Here is a 23,444-nt window from a genome sequence, read left to right on the forward strand (position 1 = left end):
CAATGCAAAAGCCAAATGCTGTCAGATGGGATTCGAATAGTTAGGTGGTTGGTTTTTACTAGCATGGGTACAATGGGCCAAAGGGCCTTTTTTATGCTGAAGATCTCTATGACTAAATCTAAAAGTTATTTTAGTTACTTTAACAAGTTATTTTTTACCTAAGTTCTACAGAAACAAAACCATCATTGGAGCAACAACATCAGAAGATAACTAAAACAAGTGCCAGTTCCTTTTTGAAAACCAATGTGTCCATGGGCCAATTTGTCCAAAATTCAGCAATAAATTACCAAATTCATGAACTCAATTTTCATTAATTCCCTGAACGTCTTCTCTGCAACGTGTCTAATTGTCATTTATATCACTTATTTCCTCGATATCTATTCCACAGGTCGCTATTTTTCGAACAAAAAAACTTAGCAGGAAATCAATAACCTGTGACCTGTTTGAATACATTTTGTAGGTACCAATTTCTTCAAACTTAACTTGTGAGTTGATGTTTATTTAATATTTTCCTTGCACATATTTTCCTCAGATCGACTACTATTCAAATTTGAGCTGCTGTTTCTCCTCTTCTATTTTGTCTTCTTCAAATTCTAGAATTAGTTTGATAACTTAGGAGGAAGCAAAATGTAAAATATGAGGCAAATCTTGAACAGTTGGCAAAGCAATACAAAATGCATGAACTCATTAGTTCGCCTTTCATAGCAGAATGAATCGCTCCAACATGCAAATCCCTGTACACTTGTTCATATATTTTGAGTTTACCTGGAATGCTTCAGAATTATAGCCTAAGATTTTCTTTGAAGGCATTTATTAAAGTCCTTTAATTTGGTAATCAGTGTAAAACAATATTAGAAAACACAATGATAAAGAACAGGAAGGTAATAGTAGCATTATAAATAGCAAATTGATACTATAACAGCCAGAATTTATGTATGCAAATGTGTACACTTCCGATCAATGTGTTTGTCTGTAAAAGTTGTATTTTTTACCCTCTGAGTGACTCTTCCAATAAAAATCTATGAGCAACAAGTTTTATGTGAATTTTAAAAAACAAAAATGGCTGCCTATGATCACACATTTAATATAGATTTTTAAAATACGTCATCTCATTTACTTGTTGCTGACATGCTATGTTTAGAGCCAAATGAAAATGCAATGATACTGTTACAATTTATGATGGTTTCAGCCTATTTTGCAGCAGATCTGTAGTTTCTTAGACAAGTTGATACTTTAGTTCAAATGAAATAAAGACAAGCTGAGAGTTCTTAATAAGCTGAAAGGTTTATTCTATTCAAATTTCCAGGAGGCTGGTTCTTAGGTATACATAGAGATAGAATAGGTTGGGGGAGTTTTTCTCCTACTTTCAAGATACTTTTGTTTATGATTTACTGGCTTAGATGACTTGCAGCTGATTTGATGGCTTCCCGATAGAACTCTGTCTCAAAAGTATCTTCTTATATGTTATTATAAAATCATACAATGAAATTACTTTGTTATCATGAGTCTTACATAAATTCAAAATCCTTTTTCTTTCTAAAACGGTTTGGTATGTTGACAACATTTTCTGTATTATCATTTGACCTCTTGGAATTCATGCAATCCAATTTGGATGATGAAAGCCATCATTATACAATAGAAGGTCAATGAAATCCACTCACATTCATCGAACACAAATTGAACTAAACAGATGTTAAAACTCCATGTGAAAAAGATAGAAAGTAGTTGGATTGTTATAGTTTCTTTTTTAGGTGCACACTCTTAAAGAAAAAGATATGCAAATTCCTTGATTGTGAACAAAAGTTGTTTTGTTTTCTTGTGATTCAGAACTATCTGTAGCTCAAAATCCAAAGTCACATAATTTTCAGTAGCCATTTTAATTGTTTGATGGTATTCAATATTTTTAACATCTTAACTGAGAATTCTTGATATACCAGAAAATGATGATGTTAAATTTTATCTTTAAAATTCCATGTATTTACTACACTATTCAGCCTATGATTTGGTCAAAATTCAGACTGGTGTTCATGAGTGACAGGTTCCATTGATGCCACACAAGTGTTAGTTAATGGCCATCACCAACAAGAGACAATCTGACTAACTTATTTTGATACTCAATGGCATTACCTTGACTAAATCTCTGAATGTCAATATCCCAAGGGTCACCATTAACAAAAATAGATTTCATTGGATGAGCTACGTAAATATTATGACCTCAGACCTGGTAAGGGGGTGGAAATTCTGTGACAGGTGACTCATCTCCTGGCTCCCGGAGCCTTTTCATCATCAACCAGCCATAAATCTGGCATAAATAGAATACTTTACACTTATCCAGATGAGTGCGGCTCTAATAATGTTTATAAATCAGAAAACAATTCAGGATAAAGTGACCATTTGATTGACATATTCTTTAAAAAATTCACCTGTCCCACCATTGGTGCACACTGCCAACTGTGTGTATAATTTGCAAGGTACACATTAAACAAGTCAACAATGCTCCCTTACAGCAACTTCCAAAATGCCAACCTTTATCATCTGTGGGAAATCACAAGACCAATAGTTTAGAAGCAATCTGCAGCGACCTCTCCAAGTTATGCACTATCTTGATGTGGAAATGTATCATCATTTTCTTCACTGTCACTTGGATTCTAGAATTCTCTTTCTAACAATAATGTAGGTATGCCTACACCACATGGATGGCAATGGCTCATGAAGGTGACTCTCCACCACTTTGTCAAGGGCAATCAAAGAAGGGCAACAAATGTTGGCCTCATCAGCAACAGTCACTTCCAATGTATAAATTTGAGTCAACTGGGAACTAATGAATTTAAGTAGAATAATTTTTTCATAAAGCTTTATTCAGTGTCTGAAACTGCCTCATTAAAATTGAGATCAACACACATTTCTGAGGAATAATAGAGGGTGCTTTATTATGTATATCACATTACTATTTCTACAACAGAAGTGCTTGATATTGCTATGGGTATGAAAGATGCAATGACATTACATTGCTAGCACTGATGTCCTGAACTTGAGGGCAACTTTCAACACAAATCCATTGAATCAAGAATCATTATTTCCCACATTGACCTTTTGACTGTAGTTAATCAAGTTCAGTTAGTGTCAAGGCATCAGCAATTTTCCAAAGTACGGGATGCTAATTTACTGAACTTTAAAAAAACAACCCATTGGGAAGTGAATTCAAATTATTGAACTTACTGGAGCTAGCTGCTTCAACCTGTGTAACTAAGCATGACTTAGATCAGTGTGATACTAAAAAACAACAAAAAAAAGACTACTTCTGTACAAATGATGGTCCAATCCCTCTGAAGAATTGAATATTCTGTCGAAGAAATTATTCAGCTGAAGCATACATTTTCCTGACAGAACAGCAGATCCAAAGGCCCAGGCTGTTCAGAAAGGAAAAACAACTTTTGGAAGTATTTTGACTAGTAGAGGAAAGTGAGAAAAGAATTTCTTCTTCAAATCGATGCTAACTTTAAAATTGTCTTCACAAAGTTAAGCAGGGTACAGATAAATCTGAAGCAGTTTCAATCAAATGTAATGTGTGAAACTCAAAGAGGAATTATCCTTAGTGGGGTGGAGGGAACTATGGTTAGTCAGAGTATGCTATCAAGGTCACTTTGCATTAAGCAGGTGCTGTTTGCCATATTACAAACAGTGGTCCACTGCTGATCCTTGAAACAAGTCACTGGCATAATGTTTTAGGGTAGCTGTGACCTTGACAGTCAGAAAGTTGGGATTGCCACTCAGCCCTTCTGAGCACAAGGGAGAGATGAGCAATGTTTGCTCATTGCAACATTTCATCCTTCAGATGGCTGAAGAGGCTACTTATTTCACAAATTGGTATAACCTAAGCAGATCTGACAGTGACAACTGTGACACAACTGCCATTTCACCAGTGTGAAAGTTTTCAACCATACAACCTACATGTTCTCAGTGAGCATTTTATTTAACCAAACCCTCTCACTACATCTAAGTGTAATCCTGACAGTGGCAGCTGATATTGAGGGGCACAACTCTGTGGTTGGTCCTGTTGACTTGGGAAACCTAGGTAGTCATTCCTTGGTGCCTTTGGAGATCACCAGTGCCATGAATGGCTGAAAGTGTGTCTTGCCTGGATACGGGTAGATCCTCCTTTGAACAGGCTTTGGGATCACATGTAGAAGGATAGACTGGGGCAGTTACCTTTGGAGTCCCCTGGATAAAGGCTTCTAATAAACCTGTTTATTGCTCCTCTTCTGTGTGTGTGCCTATGGGAACCACTTTGTTTCCTTGAGATGAAAAGGCAACTGAGGTGAGAACAAGCTCCCTCGACCCCTTGTTGCCTTGTGAATGATGTAGCTCTGTACATACACCTGTCAGACAGTGAATGTGCTGGAAACCAGGTTTCTATAGTGGCTGCTAATCTGTCCATGGAAACAGCCAGATGTATGCATGCCAGACCCTTTATTCTCTGCCGTCCAAACTCACGGTAAACCTGAAAAGAAAACAGTTTTTCCTTTCCTGCAACCATTGCTGTCAGCTTTGACTTTTAGCTGATAAGTCAGAGACTTTTAAAAGTGAACTAGCAACCTTGTGTCTTTTTCTAATCGGTGGAAACAGCTGGAGAAAGATGACTGAAACAATGTGCTGACCAGCAGAACAGTCATAAATATCATGTCAGCAACAGTACCTGAGAACAAAGACAACTGAACTGTCTTTCTAGTTTTTTTTCCCCTCTGTCCATAACGTATTCTACCCTGTCTGTTTTTCTGTCATCTGTGTGTGTGTGTGTGTAAGGGGAGGTTTATAAGCAGATTAGAATGTTAACTAATAATGTTATGTGCTGATGGTAATTAACTGTTTACCTATAGCTACAGCCTAACTGTTTATAATAAATAATAAATCTTAATGAGCCCAGAAACCATGTCCATGCTTTCTACCAATCAGGGTGTAAAGTTAGATAAATTAGGAAACACTGCATACCGTATAAAATCTTTAACATTTGTGATGACCCTGGGAACAGCAGGGCTTCATTTCCAGTGGAGTATCCCAGTGAATTGTAATACTTAAAAATTGAAAAAGGTTAGAGATGAATGCTAAAACTCATTAAAGATCGAAAGATATGCAGAGACTATGAGCTGAGGACATGTCTTTGGGCAGAGCAGACGTGATGATTATGCTGTTAGACAAATGTTGGTATCCCACAGAGCAATTTCTAGGCCTTGATCCACAATCACCTTCTGTACATAAAATAAAATATAAATTAGAGGTTTATAGTGTTCTGGAACAGTTTTATAGTGCTGACACCATTAATTTATCTGCAGTCTGAAATCAGTTAGCAAGTTTCATGCTAATTGTTTAACACATGCAGCAATGTTAGAAAATAACATTTATTTTGCACCATGATAGATTGGAATACATCAAGTCAATATAAATCCTAGCTTTAAGTAGTTTATTTTTTAATTTTTATTTCCTTCAGCAATTTAAGGTGCCTCTTATTCAGACAGGGTGACTTATCTATTTGAAGCATTACCAGCTATTCAACATCATGGCTATCTCATCCAGTATCCAGGCAAACTATTCATTTATCATACTTTGACAAACGTCTCTTTCTTTGTCAACACCAAAAAAAAGTATTAACCTAATACATCAGCCATACCTTCTGTCTTCACCAATAGATCTGCATTTTGGACAATAATCAATTTTGCTACTTTTCTGACAAACCCTTAACTGTAAAGATGCCCTTAATTTTCTGTTAGCCAATTTCTTATTAAATTGTCTCTTTATTGACCTAATTCTATCCTTTACACCATGTGTACTTCTCACATTCAGCCGGGCTCTCACTTACATATTAAAGCTGTATCTGTCATATTCCCTTTTCTCCTGCTTCATCCTTGTCTCCAATTCCTTGAGCAACCCTCCCTTTTCCCCTCACTCCATATACATGGGGTGTTTTCAAATCATCACCTCTTTAAAAGCTAACAATGCTCCATTACGTTTCTGCCTACTAGTTTGTAGCTCCAATTTACCTGGGCCAGATCCATTCTTAATATAGTAAAATTTCCCCCTCTAGTTAAGTAATTCTATTACACATTCCTCTAGGTCTTTCTCTGTATACCTTCTTCCTACAATATTATGATCACTATTCCTAAGATGTTTCCTTACTATTGGCATTCTTCAGTTGACTGATTTCACTCCCCAGGATTCGATTCAGCAATGCCTTCCTTATGTTTGTGCAAGAGTGTACTGACAAGGAACATGCCTTGGAACTTCCCTCATAAATGTCTCTGCATTTACATTATTATTGGTCCAATCAAAAGACAGAGTTTTATTGACCCCATGGATGAGGGAAAAAGATGTGAGTGGGGCTGGTCTGCCACCATCATCTGCTGGAATCGTAGGTGGGGTGGCTGGATCATGAATGGAAAATTGAGTCCTTTCCTTCCACTTCAAAATAATCAGAACAATTAAACTAGTCATCTGAGACCAACTGGAATTTTCTGGTCAGTTTATGGTCCATTGTGGCATTGAGAACATAGCACTTACCTGGAGGCAATCTCCATGTAACCAATGTTCCAGGATGTCCTTGAGGCCAACCTACAACTGGCTACCTACTCACAGCTTTGACTGGTTTGTCCTGAGGAGGTGTTTTCCCTCCACAGTGATCTTCCCGCCAGCTGCAGCCATGTCTTAGTTTGTTTAAAACTTTTTAAAATGTTGCAAGAGTGACACAAAATGGAGGCTTCCTTTCTCCCTTAGCTATGTTGGCAGCTTGCAATACCTCTCCAGCTGAGAGAGCCCACTTGCTTTTGGACAGCTAGTTGACAGTTCCTGACACAGTGCAGAGTAGGGGACATCCATGTGGCTCTGTTCTCAGGGCCCAAACCTAGCCACAAAATCTAGCCCTAATTTGAAAACTTTTGTGCTGCTACAAATCAATAATTTTTGCACTTCCCAGTAAACACTTTGAAATTCTGCTCCCCAGTCTCCCTCATTGTACTTCATTGTCTATAAAATGCACTAAGCAACATAATAACTTTATTTTTAATTGTTTCTTAGATCCACTAAGCATAATGTAATCAGCCCAAATAATTGGCTAAATTGGTGTTTTTATTCACTAATCCTAATCAGTGTGCTGGTACATTAAACCACATTAGAAGAATGTAGTCTATTCAAACAATTAATAAAGCCTTTTGCCTAAGGTGTGACTTTAAAAATGCTCATTATTACATGGATAATAAAATAAGTAAGAATTTAAAACTAACTTGAAAATATTTGAATAGCAGGCTATACAAACTACTTTAATACTTTTATTACATAGTGATTTTATTCATTAAAAAAAGAACAACTTGCACTGTTTTAAAAATTATAATGAATAATGTTTGATATGAATGCCTTAACATTTTAAGATGGGAAAACCAAACATTCAGGATTAATATATTAGTATACATATTTTTACATAGAACAGGTAAGCTCATTGCTATTTTGAATATACGTGCTCTTCATTGTATTGACACTTAATGGAAATCATAAATGAAAAGTTTCCAGTCATTGCAAATTGAAAAGACACTCCAAAATAATAAACATAACCTTCTTCAATTAAGTTGCAAAAAATGCATTAAAATAGCAATTTCTCTCCTTGGTTTCTCTAAATAAGCTAAATCAAAAGTTAAAGGAAAATAAACATATTATTGAGGAGACTACATGTGTATGGAATGAGCTGTCAGAGGAATTGGTGGAGGTTACAGCATTTGAAAGGCATCTGGATGGATATATGAATAGCAAGGGTATAGAGGGATATGGTCTAAATGCTGGCGAATGGGACGAGATTAATTCAGGATATCTGGTCGGCATGGGCAGGTTGGACCGAAAGGTCTGTACCTATGCTGTATGATTCTATGATGAAATTGATCAGTATATTAAGACTGTTATTTTTTTAAAATTGATAGCTAATGGTAAAATTTCAGATAACCTTTGCATCCAATTGTCAAAGAGAAAGTTCACATTAGATTTCCACCTTCCCATTAGGGGACATTCGCGTCAGACGTGCTTGCAGGTGACAATTCTCATCATTATGATGTATAGAAAGAAATGTGCCCATCCCTGACTGAACAGTGTGCAGCTTAAAATTAACCGTTGGAAAATGAGTTGCTTTGTGAATGACATACCCATATCTCTGTTTTCTTCCTGCTGAGAAATTTTCCATTTTGGAAACAGAATATTGCAAAATCTGTCGCCAGAAGTATAATAGGGCATACAGAAGGTTTTATATTTAGTCATGTGTTAGTTAATGGAATTTTCACCCAATATTATCATACATTAAAGAATGGTTTCCAGTTATAAGAGGTTCTCCTTATGTTTCATTTTCACTACTTTAAATGTGTTTTATTTACCCAGGTGATGTGTTGATACTGTGATTTAAAATGTTTATTTAGCAAGGCAAACATGGTATTGACTATTAATAAACTGCAGCATGTTACCATTTTCAAAAAATAACTTATATTGCACAACTTCTAAAACAAACTCCTTGTTAAATACAGTCTGCTTGCACTGGCCAATGGCAAATGTTACAGAATGCAAATCACAGTTAAAAGAAAAAGTAAATTATTAAAATTGGCACAATTTTGAGATCAATTTGTGACTGGAACATTGGTTATACCCAAAACTAAAACTCTTCCACTATATAGGGCTCAACTGGAAGATATGAGCATTCACTCTGTTTCTTATGTCTTCCCATCCAGGTTATCACTATGAAGATAAGAACACAAACTGACTGAATATTACTTCAGCCATTTTCATCATAACCAGCACACAATCACGGAAACAACAAACTGCACTACCATTTGCTGACATGAAAACGATTTCGTTGCAATGGCAAACAGGCATTTGACATGGAGTTGGTTGTTTACTACTATTCTATGTTCTCTGTACACTATGGATTGCAAGAAAAAGAATGGGGTAGAATTTATCAAGCTACAAAATCCATTATCCGACAGCTGTATACATGTGTCTATGCATGTGTCTGTTGTGTGGAGGTCGTGAACTTGAAAGTGAATGTCAGACATAATTTGCAAAACAAGAAAATCATAACATATTCTGATTTGATCCTTGTGGCTGATGGGAAGGCAAAATCACTTATTGTTTTCATATGGTTTGGAACATACTGCAACAAGACTAACTTAGTAAATAATACTAACTTTTCTATTTTAATCCCTGCATAGAAAAGGAATAGGATTCCAGACAACTATATTGGCTGGAAATTCCACAGACAAGAAAAATGATCTGTGTATCTTTGCTGAAGCTATTCTGCACCAATGTTTTTGACTGATATCCAAATGGCTTAAGTGTCAATAAATCTTCTGATGCTGCAGCAGCCATTATCTTATTGAGTATCAGCAGTCTGACCAAGAGCAGTCTGCTATTACAGGAGCATGAACTCTGGCATGAATCAGACAGGTCTCATGAAATATATTAGTCTACCTGCGTCAGACTGTGCTAAATCTAATTAGAAAATGATGTCCTTTTGTGTAGCTTGCATATAACATCCTATAAATACTCCATTAGTGTACAGATGTAAGCTTTGTAAAATAAAATGTGTCAATGAAAACTGTTAAGACTGAGCATTCATCATCATTTTCCAAATTCATGTAGTTTTTGTTCATTTGAATCATTTTCTCCATGTTGATTCATCAGAAAGTGCACTTCAACTGTATCATGATATCTGGCACAGTTCAGTCATAAATTGTCATGAAATTACATCATTAAAGAGACATGATGTGTAGATACCGGTGTTGGACTGAGGTGGACAAAGTTAAAAAAAATCACACAACACCAAGTTATAGTGCAACAGGTTTATTTGGAAGTATAAGCTTTCAGAGAGCTGCTCCTTCATCATGAAGAGCATGGTGTTGTGTGATTTTTAACGAAGTTAATAAAGAAAACAATAATAGTTTTAAAGACATCTCAATAATAAGCCAGTGATAGAGAGCAACAGAAGAGAGTAAAATGTTGTATAATGCACAGATCTCAGAAAGACATTATGCCTTTAACATAGTCTCTTAAAGGATTCCTATTTTACTGTCAGTTGGTTGAGCAGCATTTAGTCAGAAAGTTAGTTACATATATAGTGTAACAGTATATAACATCATATATTATCAGTGTATGTGTTTAGTTTTGTTAATAACCTTCAAGCTATCTGTCTCTTTAAGAACCCAGACTCTATGGTATATGGCATAAAGCTAACACGTAGGAAGGCACTCAGACCATATTATACTGACAATGGTGTGTGTTCTGAAGGAATCCAAATCATCAAGTATGTTCTTTGGAGGAAGTTAATGAAAAAAAATCTTGCCATTGGTTTGATATTATCTTTTGAAGGAATTATAGTCCTGCAGCAGCAATCACTCAATACCCTGGAGGCTTTAATATGATTTAGTTAGGATGCCATATTGTACCAAGGCATACCAATTGACTTAATGCCTATTATAAAGCAAATTCAATTTCTTCAGCATGACTTGTACAGACTTTCATATGTAAGCTAATTTTCATTAATTCAGTAATTGAAAGTTATATCAGTTTCCATTCACCATAGTGTAGTGATTGTAACTCATAGAATATGAGTTCCCTGATTGGGGTTGTTGCTTTGTTCCAATCAGGGAGCCCTGGCTGACAGACATAAACAGGAATGTCAGACATTCTATTCACTCTGAGGGTTGGCTCTGCGAGAACTGGATCAGAGTCAAGAAATCTCCATGTGTAAAGAAAGGATGACTTAGTCACAGGATACCGGCCTCTTTGGAGTTATTTCATATGGCATCAATGAATTTTGATCTTGCTTGTTCATATTTATTGAGAGTCATATGTTTTTATTTATACCTTTTTGAGAGGTAAAATATTTTCTACTCAGATTGAAGCCAATAGCAGGGCACATTTGAAAGCAATAATTTCTTATACCACAATAACTGGAAGATTTTCAGGTTTTAAAGGAGATGCTTAATTTGCTTTTATGTGAGCGTAACACAGTTGATTGCATTGTTACTAGCCTACATAACTTGGGTTTCAAATTATTTCTACATGGTATCCAACACCTCCTACTTTATCAGTGTGGTGTAATTCCCCCTTTCACAAGGTCTGGAAGCTGGAGATTTTGGAATAGATGCATTCTGTTGCAATATTATTGGCAGAAGTCAAGCTTGATCTACCTTTAATGAAAATATATTGTGGTTTCCAATAAAAAGCAGAGGTCTCTTGTACCTTTCTTTAATTTACTGCATTTGTTTGCCTAACATTTCAAGGTAAAGTGCAGCATTAGCTAAAAATCGAAAGGAAAATATACTGACAAGTTCTGCATTAATTCACTTTTTAGCTCAGGCCTCATTATAGTCTGTTTAAAACCTTGTTTCTGCAAAGCATTTAAGTGTCAGCTGAACTGTGACTACGATAAAAATGCATTGTGTCTGTGTGATTGTGATATTGTTCTAGTTTGCGAATTATGCCAGAATAACAAGTCCTGATAGGGTTGAGAGGGCAATTTATTTGAAGAGCATTGACATCCAGATAAGGTTTGCCATTGCTTAAATCCTATCTGTCAGTACATAATGTTGAAAATGTCAGCGATTTTTCATTAGCGTCTATTTATGATTGGAGATTGGGGATAGGAGAGAACTTGGACTTTGCTACGCCAGTTTTTTTTTAGTTGAAGAAAAGGGGTAATGAAAGACTTAATTAGGCTTAATTTTCTAGTCACAATCTGTTGTGCTTGATTTTCCCCCGCAATACAATGACTGCCAAACTAGAAGTTAATGCCTTCAGACAGTGACAAAGGGAGGTGTGCAGTTTCTTTATGCTGTATTTCTGTGGAGGCAGGATGAGTATGAGTGCCTTCTTGCTGCACTAAATATACTGAAGGCCAGTGTCAGCTTGGATTCATCCCCAGTACAGTTTCCTCTCACCCTCTGCCGCCATGATCCTCTCTCCTTCCATCCCCTCTGCCTATAACCGCAAGCTGCAGATTAGTTATGTTTCCTAAGGCCCTGTCCATCAAGTTGTATCAGTGGTATAAACAAATCATTGATTTTATACTGATAAAGTTAGCATCAGGCTGATGTTATCATGCATATCATCCTATCATGATATCCATTTCACATTGACTTCTGATGCTGCTCAATGTTCTTGATATCAGTGACTTCCTCACCAAGGGCCTTATGTAGTCAAGTTAGCCCTGTCAATCTTTAGATCATCTGGAGATCATAAGGTGACAGAAAACAAAAAACATTCAACTCACAAAATTTGTTTCTCCTATGATTGAATTTGTTTCAAAGATTCCTCAGCAGTTTTCTCTCCTTTCTAACATGCAACAGAGTGCGGAGTTTTTGAACCCATTACTCTGCCTTGGAGTTCACACTGTAGCTTGGTCATTCTAGCAAGTGTTACTTTCTGATATCAGACCCATTTTTTTAAATAGCTTTGACCTACACCATCTTGTCTTTATCTCACAATTACTTTCTGATATTCAGAATGCAAGCAAAGTAACCTCCTTTTCCTGACATCGCCCCATCTAGTCATCAAAACAAAGTCAGCCCTGTCCATCCTTTCTCATGACAGGAAGTTCTGATTCCTGAGTTTATTCTCATCATTTTTTTTCTGAACATCTGTCAGTACGTAAATATACTTTGAAGAAAGTGGGATGACCAGCGTTGCACTTGAAATTCAATTTTTTTTTCATCCATCTATTTATGTTGAAAACAATATGAATTCCTATTCTCTTGACCTGTGCTCCACATACAAGCAAGATTGTTTATAATGACTGCTATCAAAAAATGAGCACATTCACTAATTGCAAAAAAATTTGGAACTACTGAAGTTTTTCAACACGTTTAGAAAGGAAGTTGTGTTCAAGAGCACACATTTTTCTAATTCCCAGGTCTGAGACTTGCAATATCACTCCAAACAGTTTTTTAGTTCACCATGACGTTGTGAATAGCATATATGTAGACCCTCCCATAGTCACTTCAATTTCACCATTATTTTCAGCCCTCACAATGGAGAAAATAGTTTTGCTTTAGAAAATCATGGGTAATAATTCATCTCAATTCCTGTTCTACAAACAATCTTCTGACATTGGTTCATGGCTTGGCAACAGTCTCCCTTTCCTGAAAACACCACCCCACCTCTGCCCACTCCAACCCCCAATATCTCTGTAATTTTGCTTGGCTGCACAAACCTACAAACTCTCTCCATTCCCTCAGTCTGGCCTCCTGCATATCAACAATTTTCATCACACTGCGTTCAACTGGCTAGGCTCCAGTTGATGGGTATCCCTGACTAAAACTCACTTCCTTCATCTCTTTTACTATCTTTAAAAACCTTTTAAAACCACTACCTCAGGGACCAGATAGACATCACCCGAATGATGTGCAAATCAGATAGCAAAACAAAACATACTTCTTTGGTGGAATAGCAATTTTCATCTGCCTTTCTGTTCCCACACCATTCTCATGAGGACAGATGCTGGCTTGGGAAGACCTTGAGGCAAAATACACACAACCTGCTCTGAAACCAGAGGCATCATTGTTAGCGACCAAAGAAAATTTGGTTTTCTTCCAACACATTATTTTCCTGTACCGATGTGGGTTTAGTAAGCCCTAACAAATTCATCATTTTGGAGAATTTATGCTCTCTGGGAGAGTTGGAAGTATTCTAAAAGGTAGGTGCAAAATGTTTTGACACCTTTGAATATCACCATTTGATGTCATGTAGTAATTTGCATGTATTTTAATTTTAATGCCATCAGTGATACAAGGTAAACTGACTGTTTCATTGACCACTGTTGTGAAAGTGTTGTCATGCATTACAGCACTTTTTTCCATTAAAGGAAGAGTTGTAATTCACTTAAAAATATTTTTTAAATGTTCTGTCAGCTACTGCTGTCACAGTTATTGCTGTGATTTAAATTAATTTATTAACATTCACTATATTAAAAACCTTGCTTTTGAAATTTGAGGAGCATTTCAGCACCTCCTATCCTTCATTGATTGAATTGAATTCTTCTCTGAACTGGAATCAGGGCATTTTTTTATTCTGTTACATTCACACAATGTAGCTAATAACTCTTGACAGCTTTAGCCATTATGAATGCCCAGCTGGGTTTCAAATGCCTTCAAAATTGATAAATGCTTCGCCTAGGCAGGCAACTTATTGATCCAAGAATGATTGGAAGTCTTGAGACTTTTAGTAGAAGAACATGGCATTGATGGGGGAATCTGAGGAGGCATGGTATTGGTGAAGGAATGGGAGATGAGGTGACATGAGAGATCTGAAAGGTTTTTGGGAAGCAGGGGGTGGATGAGGCGTTGAGTGCATGAAATGAGAGCTCTAAAGGGACATGGGATGACATGAGGATTGTATGAGGGTGGCTGGCAGCATCCATACTTCATACATACTCCACAGTGAGTCACAAAATGCAAAGTGAACCTGGAACCTGTGTGAAAAGACAAAAATCCTGAACTTAGTCACATAAGTGTCAGGTTCAAAAAAGCACAGGTCAGCTTTTCCCGAGACCACACAAAAAATCTGAATCCATGTTTTTGGTCACCATCCTAATATTTCTTTGTGTATCTCAATTTCAAAGTTTTGGTTCAATAATGCTGCTACAAGGCATTATTGAGATGCTTTAATCCTTTAAGTATACTAACCAAACACAGTTCTTTTTCATGATTACTTTGCATTGTGCTATTTCAGACACAGTTGGAAAAATCCTATTTCAAGTCAGCTTCCTTTGATAGATGCAGAACTTTGAGAAGATTCAACTGATTTTCAGTATTTGGATCACTAACGACCTAAGAAACAATTCCTTTGATCTTTATTACAGTTAGTCAGACACCATGGCCAAATTACACTGTAGGACCCACTACATAATGAATAAAAGGAATTTTTTTAGCCAAAAATGAGGAATAATTCAAGCAAATGAGTTCAGAGCAAAATCCCAATGCTAATCTAACTGACTATAATCTTTTCATTTACCTCTTTATGTTTATTAAGAATATGATGATTCAGCACCAAGTTACCAATTCTTGTTTGCTCTGAGGTTAATGTAAGTGCCAGCTGCAGTTATTGAATGATGCACTGTTCATTAACTTAACAATTTCTATCCACACCAGTCTAATCTTTGCCCTATAATAACAGTTGTAAGTCTCAAATGAAATCAGGTTAGACTGTGTGCAGAGTTCCAAGCAGATTTGATTTTTCATCAAGAGGAATGGTTAGAGATTTTACACAAATTTGCATTGCAATTGTAGTTAGGATGTAAGATTATAAATTTCCTTGATGTGGCGAGGAATGTGGTTGGCCTTAACTTAAAGACAAACTGTAGGGACATTGAAGAAATTTCAAACTGAACATGATCTGCCTTGTATGATGGTACAAACTAACATTTTGTTGCTCAGACTTACCTTTTAGTTTCAAAAGTGAAATATTAAAAGTAACTAAATTGTAGAATTCTTTGATAGTGTTTCAAATTGAAACATATATTGATTCACAAACCATTATTGTTTTTCATTCATTGGACAAAACAAAGCAACAAAAGGACATGCCAAGGCAAAACAATAAGGTGATGCAGTCCTGAGGATCTTAAACCCAAGTTTTTGCTACTGATTAAACTGTCCTACACTGCAGCCAGAAAATGCTGGCATTGCTAATTGCAATGTCTCTATGAGGAGTATGTCTTCAGATATGAATCCAATCAACATTATGGATAAAATGCTATTGGAAAAGATCAACTTGTTGAAAGGCAGTACTTTCGAAATGCTGCGTGTTCATTAGAAGGCTTCTGTAACCTGCAGAAGATTATACTTTTTTTTCTACCTGGGCAAGAAATAAAGGAGTGATGTTCCCATTTTTTCAGAAAGTCTCCTTATATGTTGAAATCATCTGATGATTTTTAAGCTGGCCCGTATTCTTCCATGCAATTTCCTTGATAATTTTTCTCTTATTTTCTTCTGACTTACTACAAAAATAATTAATTGCTAAACACCTTAGGACACAATCTAAAATTATCAACAGTCCTTTGGACACATATTTAATGGAAAGGAAACACATTTTCCATGCACCCTCAAGCAACAATTTATCTTCCAATTACAGATTCTACTCTAAATCAGACATCCATTTGGCAAAAATAATAGAAAGAAGTAAAACATAAAAATCATGGTTAAAAGCTGTAGTGCTTTGACATTGTCAGAATTCTTTTGTCAGTGTATTCCTCTTTGAAGTTTTACCAAGTACTGATGTTATTCTATTTTTAATGCTTTGGTTCCAGGATTTTCTCCACAGTTCCACAATCAATGGGTCTATTGTTTAATGCTACATGGATATGTTGTCAATTATAGTTCTAAACTGAACATGAAAGTGGAAAAAGAACAAGAAAATGAAAATGGATACTTCTTTTATTAATCCTATTCAGAGAATTTCATGGAGAAAACTTAATTCTAATGTCATAAAGAGCAATGACAAAATCCTTCCAATGTGTTAGTGAGACAGTGTATTGTGAAGATATAAGGTTTAAATTTGTTTGTGTTGACTAATTGAGATGGCAAGCAGAATACTCGCATCTGGATTTCCTCACTGCAGGTTGACACCTCTCTTCTGCAAGTAGAGAACTGTCAGGAACCCCACATTACTTCTGAAGTGAAGACCTGACATAGAATACAGAAGTTCAGGCTAATATTCTGGAGATACAGATTCACTTCCCAGCATGGCAGATCATGAAACTGGATAGCAAAATAAAAAAATCAGGATATGAAAAGTGGCCGACTGATGCCCCACTGTTTATTGTGGTAAAACTGTATCCAGTTCATTAACTACCTTCCGAGATGGAAATCTGTCACCCTTACCCAGTCTAGCCAACATATGACTCAGGGCTTATGCCCGAAACGTCGATTCTCCTGTTCCCTGGATGCTGCCTGACCTGCTGCGCTTTTCCAGCAACACATTTTCAGCTCTGATCTCCAGCATCTGCAGACCTCACTTTCTCCCCAACATAATACTCCAGACTCATAGCAATATGGTTGAATCTGGCCAATGAAAGATGGATAATAAATGTTGGTCTAGCCAATGACATCAACAAATAAAAATACATCTTGCCACAAGAGCTGCTGGCTAGTCAGAGGCTGACAGCTCTCCAGTTCTTGCAGGCAGTGCCTGGTGGCTGCAGTGGCTGCTATTGTTAATGAACTGAGGCCAAGCACCAGGAATGATGGTGCACAGTGAGGGTATGATCTGAGAAGGCAAACCAGTAAAACATACAAATGGCATGAACTGATCCGACTCAATTTGCAGATACTTTGAATCAATCTGTTCAGACAAGTTGGGAGACATTTCTGGCCTAATTGAGGCTTGAACCCAGACATACAGCAAAACATTAGGGGCACTACCACTGCATCTCAAGAGCATTTAAATTGAAAGCTTCAATGTGCATAAATAGAGAATTGACACACTTTGCATATTTCAAAATGGAGCTCCTGCGCACCCAGTACATTCATTTCCATGTGTTTTCAAACCAAACTCCAATTCCTCTGGAATGCAATGATGAATCTTGCTCCACCACACATTAAGGAAGAACATTTCTGATGTAAACCACTCATTGCATAAACTAGTTATATCTTAGTTAGAATATGTGTCCTATTTCAGGTACTGTACTCGAGAGAGAATTTCAAGAACTGGGAGAAAGCACATAGGAGATTTGCCGTTCAGTAACTTGCTTGAGTAACTGGGATTATTCTCCTTATAACAGAGAAGATTGAGGGAAGATTTAGTGCGGGCTTTTGGAAACTATGATGGTGTTGATAGAGTAGATATGGGTAAACTGATTCCATTGGCAAGAGGACCAATAACAAAAAGATAGGGATTCAAGGTAAGTGGCAAGAGATCTGAGAAAGAGATAATGAAAATTATTTTACACAGAATGTTGTTCTGATCTGGATGTACTGCCTGACAGTGGAACTGGAAATAGATTCAATAATAACTTTAAAATGAAAATGGATGTATACTTGAAAAAGAATTGAAGGACAATGAGGAAAGAATGGAAAATAAATTCAATCACTCCTTTAACTAACTGGGACAATTTTAATGAACCATGTGGCATCATCTCTACTCTAAGATTTTGTGATTTTAATTTTTTTTCATGTCCTGGGATCATGTGAAGCAGTGTTGACAAGGCAATGCATATGATGTTTATTTTATAAATAGGAGAGCCATTGTTACAGTTATTAATCACTGGCATAAACATCAACCCATTAAAATGGACATATTCCTCAAGCAGTTCACCTAGCAAAAAAAGGCAAAGTTGAATTCAAGTTCACTTGAATAAATCATCCTCTCATCATTCAGACGCAAAGTACAGTGGATGTTCAAAATCTGTAATAAAGACAAACAATAAATTAGGAGTAGGCTACAGACCTCGCAGCCTTTGAGCCAATTCTGCCTTTCAAACTAAGTATGGCTTTAATCTAATTTTGCTTTATCTCCATTTCCCTGCCTACCCTGATAATTCCTTTATTGTGTAATTTTAGAGCTACATCTGAAAGTTTGTTCCAGATACTAGTTTCAGAGTTTATTGTCATATTGTTAAGAGACTGTTACCTACATTCTAAACATAAGGTTACTCCAAAGTCCCAATTCCCCTTTAAACACCTACTTTCAAGCTTCCTCCCTCATCATAAGCTTTCACATTTTTATAAAATCACAGATGAGTTTATTACTTCCCTCCTTTATCCAGCATCTGAAATTTTGTCCTGATCTTTCCCACACCTCCAATTCTCTGACTTGACTAATCTATGGCAATAAGTGGGTAAGAAAAGTCTATAGCCAGGTATTGAAACATCTGAGGTAAATGTAGTGAGCTTTCCTTGTTTACTGTTGGCTTCTCTGAGATCAGAGATTTGATTGATCCAGTAACCTGACCACACAGCCTGAACAAGTAATATTGCTGAAGGATCCTGCATTGATCATAGAAATGTACAAACTTCTAACAGATCAAGACTGGATAAATGCAGGAAGGATGTTTCCAATGACTGGGGAGTCCAGAACAGGCTTCACAGTTTAAGGATATAGGATAGGCCAATTGAGACTAAGATGAGGTGAAAATTCTTCACTCAGAGTGGTAAACTGATGGAATACTTTGTCTTAACAAAATGGTTGAGACCAAAACATAACATCTTCAGGAAGGAATCAGAAATTGTTCTGAGAGCTAAAGGGTTCAAAGGGTATTGGGAGAAAGCGTACTGAGCCAAATGAACAGCCATGATCATAAGAAATGTCAGAGCAGTTTTGAAGAGCCAGATAGTTCACTCTTGCTCCTATTTTCTATGTTCCTATGTTTACCGAAAGCACATAAAAATAACTTCTCTTAACATCATTTTCTGTCTTTGACTGACTCTGCATGACATGAACATAGAACATAGAACATAGAAGAATACAGCGCAGTACAGGCCCTTTGGCCCTCGATGTTGCGCCGATCCAAGCCCACCTAACCTACACTAGCCCACTATCCTCCATATGCCTATCCAATGCCTCCTTAAATGCCCATAAAGAGGGAGAGTCCACCAGAGCTACTGGCAGGGCATTCCATGAACTCACAACTCGCTGAGTAAAGAACCTACCCCTAACATCTGTCCTTTACCCACCACCCCTTAATTTAAAGCTATGCCCCCTCGTAATAGCTGACTCCATACGTGGAAAAAGGTTCTCACGGTCAACCCTATCTAAACCCCTAATCATCTTGTACACCTCTATCAAGTCACCCCTAAACCTTCTTTTCTCCAATGAAAACAACCCCAAGTGCCTCAGCCTTTCCTCATACGATCTTCCTATCATACCAGGCAACATCCTGGTAAATCTCCTTTGCACCCGTTCCAGTGCCTCCACATCCTTCTGATAGTATGGCGACCAAAACTGCACACAATACTCCAGATGCGGCCGCACCAGAGTCTTATACAACTGCAACAAGATCTCAGGACTCCGGAACTCAATTCCTCTACCAATAAAAGCCAGTACGCCATATGCCTTCTTCACCGCACTATTTACCTGGGTGGCAACGTTCAAAGATCTATGTACATGGACACCAAGATCCCTCTGCTCATCCACACTACCAAGTATCCGACCATTAACCCAGTACCCCATCTTTTTGTTACTCTTACCAAAGTGAATCACCTCACACTGAGCTACATTGAACTCCATTTGCCACCTTTCTGCCCAGTTCTGCAGCTTATCTATATCCCACTGTAACCTGCCACATCCTTCCTCACTGTCAACAACTCCTCCGACTTTCGTATCATCCACAAACTTGCTCATCCATCCTTCTAGCCCCTCCTACAGGTAATTTATAAAAATGACAAACAACAATGGTCCCAAAATAGATCCTTGCGGAACACCGCTAGTAATGGTACTCCAAGATGAACCTTTACCATCAACTATTACCCTCTGTCTTCTTCCAGCCAGCCAATTCCTAATCCAAACCTCCAACTCACCCTCAATGCCATACCTCCGTATTTTCTGAAGTAGCCTACCATGGGGAACCTTATCAAACGCCCTACTAAAATCCATATACACCACATCTACCGCTTTCCCCTCGTCCACCTCCTTAGTCACCTTCTCAAAGAATTCAGTAAGGTTTGTGAGGCACGACCTGCCCTTCACAAAACCATGCTGACTATCCTTGATCACGTTATTCCTATCCAGATGTTCATAAATCCTATCCCTTACAATTCTCTCTAAGACTTTGCCCACAACAGAAGTGAGACTCACCGGCCTATAGTTATCCCTACTCCCCTTCTTGAACAAGGGAACCACATTTGCTAGCCTCCAGTCTTCTGGCACTACTCCTGTAGACAACGAGGACATAAAAATCAATTTGTCACATGGCTGTCGAAGCCTTAACTTTGAAATAGAGAAATCAAATGACTCCCTTTCCAGGATGTATTAGTTGAGAAATTTGAAAATGAGTCCTTAACTACTATTTACCAAAGGCCTACATTCACCAGTCAATGTACACCTTAGGATTCCTAAGGTCCCACCAATTAAAAGATTAATCTTATTGGCAACCTTGTGAATATGGCCATAGCCATCAGCCTACTGTGTAAGCTTCAAACTGAGGTAAAACATATCAAAATCACGCTGTGTGATAACAGATACCTTTATCAAATTATTATTCATATATCACAAAAACTCAGGAAAGGGCCTATATCCACAAGGTTTAATCCTGGGCAGAGCCCTGTCTACTTTGGATTAGCCTGGAAGGTAAAGCTATCCCTAAAATTTGAACCCCAGGTGAAGTTAGCTGTCTAATGCTGCTACTAAGCAGTAAATCCACCAATAGTTTTCTCCACTAAGAGGATAACAATAAAACTGGCACTTTGCCTCCCACACAAATAAACGATGTGATATGTGAGTTTCAATGTTGGAGTGGTGCTAGGTACACAGGCCATATGTCTCACTGGCAGGATGACTGTAGAAGACAACATGTCACCTTGACCATTCAAAGCTGGCAGCATTCCACTCTTGCTCAATCAAGCTGTGCTTCCAAGCTACAGAAAAGTGTAAGCACTGTTAGATGTGATTCTGCTATTGGACATCATTTGTTAAATAACCCGGATTTTGATAAGAATTACACCGGAAATCAATTTAAGATTCAGTTGGCACCACAGCGTGATGCATTTACACATAGAGTAATAGAGATGTACAGCAGGAAACAGACCCTTCAGTCCAACTCGTCCATGCTGACCAGATATCCCAACCCAAGCTAGTCCCATTTGCCAGCACTTGGCCCATTTCCCCCCAAACCCCTCCTATTTATATATCCATCCAGATGCTTTTTAAATGCTGAAATTGTACCAGCCTCCACCACTTCCTCTGGCAGCTCATTCCATACAGACCTCACTCTCTGCATGAAAAAGTTGCCCCTTAGGTTCCTTAGAATTTTTCTCCTCTTAACCTAAACCTATCCCCTCTAGTTCTGGACTCTCTCACCCCAGGGAAAAGACCTTGTCTATTTACCCTATCTATGTCCCTCATGGTTTTGTAAAACTCTATAAGGTCACCCCTCAGCCTCTGATGCTCCAGGGAAAACAGCCCCAGTCTATTCAGCTCCTCACTGCAGCTCAAATCCAGACACTATATAAATAAATACTTATCACCCTGTTTAATGTAGGTGAAAGGATTGTGTCCATATGTTGCAACATTTTTGAAGAAAGCAGCCACAGAGATAGCCAAATCCTGCTGTATTCCCATGGTGGTGCCGAATCAGAATCTTGCTACTTGGCTGAAAATTAAGATTGACAGCTAACTGTTTTTGCTGCTGGTAAAACTCAACAGATCTGGCAGCATCTGTAGGAAGAAAACAGAGTTAACTCTCACTGAGAGTCACTGAACCTGAAATGTTAACTTGGCTTTCTGCCCAAGGATGCTGGCAGCCCTGCTGAGTTTCTCCAGTAATTTCTGTTTTTGTTCAGATCTTCAGCATCCACCATTCTTTCGTTTACTTAACTTTATTTATTGCATCTCCATGTCACTTAACAGCCAGTCACCATTTGCTTTTTTTTAGCTGTACAAAATGGCATTTCCTATTTCAAGTCTGTTCCTGCTGTCCTGTTTCTGGCGAATGCAAGACAAAATGCCTCAACTTCTCATCTCCTTTTGGAGGTACTCTCCCTCCCAAAGAAGAGTGATATTGCTTGTCTATATGTAAATGTTTCTCAAATAAAGAATGTGTTCCATTGCAGTATTGTCCTACTTCCAGGCACTTACATACATGCCTGCTTGGAAATGGTTTCGTTTGTTGTTTTAGGTGTTCTTTAGACTAAAGATCTTCTTGAAGAAGTAACTTTCTTTCCTGCATTTAAAAATTGTTCGTGTCAGGCTGGACAGTTTTGTGCGATGTTTGGAACCATACCTGTGTGAAGTTGGTGTGGCACTAGATTGTTTAGTATTTCACACTGAAGTTGGAACATGCAGAATATTTTTCACATGAAATATCTGTCTTCTCTGGCCGAATGCTCCATTGTCCTTTAAATAATCAACACTCTTTGTAAAATGTTCAGTATTTAATGGAACTGCTGCCATATACTTCATAATCTATTTTCCAGACTATGTATCCATTGCTGTATTGGTTTCTCATTAAATAATTACATTTTTAACTGAAAATGTTCAGTGACTGAATTTTTTTTTTTAAGTGACCAATGACAATGCTGTCGCATATGAGCTCTTATTGTGAGTTTCCATAACTGTTTGATTCACATAATACATTTAAGTTTTAGTGGGCCTATCTGCAGACTGTCCTGAGATTTGGTATCTGCTATTGAAGCATGATCTTGTCAGTGTCCCATTTGATCTTGAGATGAAACATTGATCAAAAGCTGTTGTGAGGTTGTCAGACATAATCTGTGTCTCAC

General features: G+C 37.5%; 1 long non-coding RNA gene across 2 annotated transcripts in view; it reads right to left on the reverse strand.

The window, feature by feature from the left end:
• LOC122540676 (uncharacterized) overlaps positions 1-23,444 on the reverse strand; it is an 85,836-nt gene that overhangs the window by 58,257 nt on the left and 4,135 nt on the right. The window contains exon 3 of one of the 2 annotated variants that reach the window (XR_006309377.2): positions 18,217-18,414. The exons of the other annotated variant lie outside the window; for it this stretch is intronic. This is a non-coding gene — a long non-coding RNA (uncharacterized LOC122540676). Of the gene's footprint in view, positions 1-18,216; positions 18,415-23,444 lie in introns of those variants that run through there. 2 annotated transcript variants of the gene reach the window in all.

Source organism: Chiloscyllium plagiosum, unplaced genomic scaffold (assembly GCF_037043375.1).
Source record: "Chiloscyllium plagiosum isolate Xiang-an unplaced genomic scaffold, Cpla_swu_hap1 HiC_scaffold_29, whole genome shotgun sequence".
NCBI lineage: Eukaryota > Metazoa > Chordata > Chondrichthyes > Orectolobiformes > Hemiscylliidae > Chiloscyllium > Chiloscyllium plagiosum.